The sequence below is a fragment of the Triticum dicoccoides genome, chromosome 4A (genome assembly GCF_002162155.2).
Source record: "Triticum dicoccoides isolate Atlit2015 ecotype Zavitan chromosome 4A, WEW_v2.0, whole genome shotgun sequence".
NCBI lineage: Eukaryota > Viridiplantae > Streptophyta > Magnoliopsida > Poales > Poaceae > Triticum > Triticum dicoccoides.
In genome coordinates this window covers 677,281,803-677,287,552 of record NC_041386.1, presented here as the reverse complement: position 1 = coordinate 677,287,552, position 5,750 = coordinate 677,281,803, and positions in this window count along the sequence as shown.

The following is a 5,750-nucleotide window of genomic DNA, read 5'->3' as shown; positions in this document are numbered from 1 at the left end:
CGCCCCGCCGCCCCACCACCTCACCTTATCTCCCCTGGATCTATTGCTGGTGGCTGCCCGCTCTCCCCTAGCGACCCCCCTGCTTCCACTTCCCGGCAACACGAGATTTGTGCCGTTCCTCGCCGTGTTGGTGCGCCCTCCGTTCCCCACTCGACCCCCAGCAACAGACCTCCCCTTGACCGGCGCGAGGATCCGTCTAAGGCATTGCCCCGCCCAACCTGTTGCCAGATCTATCTGTCGCCGGTGTTCCGGCGGTTGGGAGCTCCTGCTCCGGTGGCTTGCGGGCAAGGAGGCGCACAGAGGGGTCCGGCTGCCGCCCCTCACCTCTTGTGCAGTCCGTCGGGCGCGACCCCTGCAATTTGTCCCCATGCGCCAAAATCCAGCCGTCCCCACCCCTTTGGTCTCCCCTCTGGGCAGCAGCCGTGCCATCACTCTGCCATCCGATGAGCATGTGCAGCGGGTGCCTGCAGTGCGGCCGGGGAGCATGTGCAATACGATGGCGGGTGCCTGCAGTGCGGACAGTGAGAACGTTCAGTACCATGGCCTCCTCTGCAGTCCAGCGGCCATCGCCGTGCAGCTCGGCCACGCGAGTGATGTGGTACACTTTGCAAAAAATTGTAGTTTTTGCTTGCAGGTAGTGTGCGCTGCTTCGGGTGAGCTCCCCTCCTTGCAGTCCACCAGCGCGTCCGTGCAGTGCGGCCCGTGCATGTGTGCAGTCTATGGTGTGTGGGAAGTAGCTCGCAAAATGTCTCATGGTGTTATTGTGCCCCTGTGCAGCTCGGTTGCCACCTTCATGCAGTTAGGATGACTCGCTGCTATAGTAGGTCGCCGGTGTGTGCGTGCAGGTCAGTGCGAGCACGCTCTGCATGTGTGAGCAGCTTCATGTTTTTGTGTATGCGGTTCCCCCATCAAGTCTGTGCGCTCTTGTTGTCTTTGTGGTGCGGCCAAGGACAACTTGCGGGGTGCTTCGTGTCCAAATTTAAAAGCTTTTTTTGCTCTCTCTTTTTGCTGATTTTCGATTTTGCAGTTCCCGGTGAGCCGTTTGAGTGGTGCAGTGCTCGCCCTGCTGGCGTGCAGTGCAGTGCGCCCCGGACCCTTGGTCAGGCATTGTGTTGTTGATAGTCGCTGGCGTGCAGCTCGTCTCCAGCGCATCTGTTTTTCTTGTTGTGTTTCACTTGAATGGTGTGCAATGGTGGTTTTTTACTTGGCTCTGTTCTTGTGTGCTTGGATAGTTTTTTGCTCTGTTCATCTAGAGACGGAGGAGAGATCTCTTACAGTTTGTCCAGCAGTTGTATTTTTGGTGTGTAGTTAGGCGTAATCTTCTGCCCTGCAATGTTGTTATTTCTGACAATTTTCCGTCTATGTATGCCCGGTGATACAATTTCCTCCCCCGTATCTCCAATGGGTTCTATTGCCTAGTTGTTCTGTCAGGACAACAGAGTTTTGATTCTGATGTTCTGAATTTTTGCTTCATGGTTCATTGTAGTTTCAATAGTATCTCTGCGGCAGTTGTGGATCATCTCCCAAGTTTATCTTCACGGTTCATCTGTCGCTCTGTCAGCCTTTGTAATTTGCGCCTATGTTTTGTTACAGTACCTGATGATGTTAACTGTAACTCCCTTTCCTTTGACCTGTAATTACTGTGGTAACACGTGCATTGTCATTGTCTATGTTGGGTAATTTGATCCCCTTATTCCTTTTATAATTTCTTTCTTGCATGTATATGTATAGCACACAGATGTAAATCACCATTGTGTTCTATTTTTATTTTTATTCTAATTGTTTCAGCGCACGCGACCATGACTTAATGTTCACAATAGCTGTTTGCTTTGTCTCTGATAGTCAGTGTGTGTTTTCTTCAGAATTAACTGGTCAAATGTTCAGTGTGTACGTCCGAACTTGAATGTTGCAATGCATTTGAGTTACAGTAGTTAGTACTTGGGTCAGATTTGTTTAGATAACAACCCCCGAGCATCATGTGCGTCCAGTTCCTTTTGTGTATGCTTGCAATGGATTGTGTGTATGTGTGCAGTGCACCCCACCACTTCATGTTTTTTTGAGAAAACAATTTGTATTGTCACACGTGGCGGTTTCACTTGTGTATATGCTTGCAATGCGGTTGTGTGTTTGCGTGCAGTGCACTCCTGTGGTTTCCTTTGTAAAATGGCAACTAAAAAACATCACACAGAAGTCCATTCCCTTTTAGATGTAGTTCGCTAGTTTCTGTCGCAAGGTTTACTCTCACCAACGAAGCAGTTCTTTAATCTTCATGCGGTTCACTAACTATGACCTCGGAAAGCAGCTCACTTCTCATTACATGTGGCTCACTTGCTCAGTCCCTGCGGTCCACTCCACTAGTAGAAAACCACCCATTAGTCCCGGTTCGTAAGGGCCTTTAGTCCCGGTTCATGAACCGGGACTAATGGATCGTTACTAATACCTCCACCCATTAGTCCCGGTTCAATCCAGAACCGGGACCAATGCGCCTCCACGTGGCCCTGTGCGCCCACCCCAGTCAGGGGGCCTTTGGTCCCGGTTGGTGCCACCAACCCCCTAGCATTAGGTGGCACCAACCGGGACCAAAATGCATCCACGCGTCAGCATTCCAGTTGCTGGGGTTTTTGTGTTTTTTTTGAAAGGAGGGGAGGTTGGGGGTTTTGGGGGGTTAATTTAATTAGGTGTTTCATATATTGTGTTAGCTAGCTAATTAATAGAGAGAAGTGTCCTCTCTTATGTCCGTGCTTGGACGCTACGTACTATATATACATAAGTGATCGAGAGAACCATTCAGTACAAAAGTTCGTCATGCATACCGAGAGAAGTGATCGATCGCCCTCTCCTTCTCCGAGAGGTTGGTCGAACAACAAGTTTTCGTATCATGTATCCGACGCTACTGGCTACATACATGTACAATATGTATAAGATCTCTTATAATTACAAACCCCTAGCTAGCATTTGAAATCAATTTCCACATGGTATTCTCCGGTTTTACCGATGACGTGATCAAGAAAGAATCCCGCCAATTCCTCTTGAATTGCTTTCATGTGATCTGGTTCTAGGAGTTCATTCCGCATCTGCCACGTCTAATTTGAAGAAGGGGGTTAACTAAACCATATATATGAATGAAACTCAACAGAAATGATGGTGTAATAAAATGAAATTGTGAATATTATTGCTTACGCACTTCATATTGTCTTTGAGAGTAGCCCCGCTTGTTTTTCAAAGTCGCGGTGTGGATGAACTCGCACACGTAGTATCCACAGAAATCATTCCCTTCCTCCAGCCACAAGCACTTTACAAGAAATAGAGGTCAATCAAACTGATAATGAAGCATTATTAATGGCATTGATGAAAGTATAGCTATATATAGAATCAACGGGCCGGAGATGCGCGCAACTAGCTAGCCAGTAGTACTTACTTTCGGGTATGTATATCGCAGCTCCTTCGGCAGTCCCGGAGCTTCTGCGGTGAACTATTTCCAAACCCTGCAAGACAAAGAAAATAATTATTATTACTTGAGATATCAGGAAATGAACAAAAAGTTACCAATATGGTGCGATAATTATGATCGATTGAACTTACTAGCTGAGCATTTCAGTCATGTCCGCATAGGATTTGGGATCTTTCCGTCTCGAGTCTAAGACGGTTACTAGTCCACGCTCAAGCTTAATCTCCAAAAGAATATAGTGATACCTGCGCACGCATGCATAACTCATCAATTACATTACTATAACCTCGCTTGAGTAATAAGGGAAACCGAATATGCACACGACAGTAACACTCACGGTCCGTTGTAAGGAAAGAGTATGGTATCTTTGTTTTGATTTTTTATCAACGATCATAGCAAGTTGTCCTCGGCCTCTTTGACGTTCTTTTTAACCAGAAATACATCTATGATATTTGTGTTAATGAACTCAATATCATAAATTTCTTGTTTTTTGCACTCGACGATCTTCAATCTGCATAATATATTGAGGATAATTAATTATAAATACATGCATGCAATGAAAGAGCCGAGCTATATATAGAGACTTAATGATAGAAATAGTACTTACAGGCAGTAGCAAAAGACCATTAATTTATCGAGGGCCTTTTGATTGAAGAACTCGAAGAACTCCTCAAATAAAACAGTCAATAGATCATTTGCAACGAGATCGTGCTCCTCTTTAATATCAGATACAAAGCATTCTTACCATCAGACTCTCTGCAGGTTTCCATGTACCAATTATGGAATCTTCGCATCATTGTTGTCAGAGATTTTTCATCTTTGACGAGAGGCTTCCCGTACTCGTATCTGTGTCCGTCCACCTTCAAGAAATCAGGAAGTGCATCGTCAGGCAGGTAATCGTCAAGATTGCCATAACCGGCCACCGTCCCCGGAGCATTAGACACATTGAGCGGGGGGCACGATTGTTGTGCTTGTTCGCCGAGCTGGGCAATTTTTTTCCCCTTTGCTCGTTGTTTTGACCTTTTAGCACTGATAGTAGTTCCCGACCACGGGGCTTGGAGATATGTCTGTTCAGTAATGCGCTCATAGTTGGTTCTCGGCGGAGACTTTGGTGGTTTCCTCAGGGCATCGATAGTGCTCTTTGCTTTCACCGGATCTACCTTCTCCTCCGGAGGTGGATGTCTCTTTGCTTTCACCCCTTCAAAGAACTCCTTCACGTGGGCCTGCACAATCGTATTGTTTTCCTCCTCGGACCTCTCATACGGTAACTTCTCTAGAGGCTTGAGAGATGATGGACCGTATTTGTATTGCCTCCCGCCTCTGGTTGTGCTGCTAGACGCCGGAGCAGATGGAGCGGCTGCGGCGTCTGTCTTCTTTCGTGCTTGCTTACGAGGCGGAGGAGAAGGAGTACGACGCGCCGGAGCAGCCGGGGCGGCGGTGGGTCTCTTCCGCCCTTGCTGGCGAGGCGGAGAAGGAGGATGCTGGTGGCTGCTCGGGAGCGCCGGTGCAGGCGGAGAAGGAGGCGGAGTGCCGCCATGCGCCGGAGAAGGAGGCGGAGTGCCGCCACGCGTGCCCTGATCGTCACTCGCCGGAGTAGGAGGCGGTGGGGGAGGCGGAGTGCCCTGACTCGCCGGAGCTGGAGGAGGAGGCGGAGGCGTCCAGTTCAGAAGGTTGATGAACTCCTTCTTCCATAGGCATGGAGTCTTCAGAGCAGAACCCAGCCTAGTCTCCCCTTCACCGGTAGGGTGGTCAATTACGAGGTCCTCAAATCCCTCCGTTATTTCATCCACTATCACCTTAGCATATCCTTTTGGAATCTGCTGGCAATGATAAGTTGTGCCGGGTCCACTAGGATAAACTTGGCCAACAGCCGCCTTGACCTTCAAATTCATCCATCGCGCCATCATGTGGCAATTTTGAGACTCCGTGATACCATCCATGGGATAGCTGGCAGGAGCCGCCAAGACATGCTCCGGCTGAAGCAACTCGGTGGAAGCCACGCTGCTTCTCCGCTGAGATGGCGGGGTAGCTTCGGGGGAAGCTTCGGCATGTCGTTTGTTGCGATCTGCTGCTTCTCGTTCCTCTTCTTGATCCTCTAGCCCCATTACCCTTCCAAGCAGCGCCTGCATTTGGTCCTGCTCCAGTTTCTTCCTCCTCTCGTGGGTTTTGTAACCCCCTGCGTCCGGAAAACCAACCTTCCACGGAATGAAGCCTAGCGTGCCTCGTGTCCGTCCAGGGTGCTCGGGATTCCCAAGGGCCATTGTGAGCTCGTCCTTCTCCCTGTTTGGAAGGAACGTCCCTC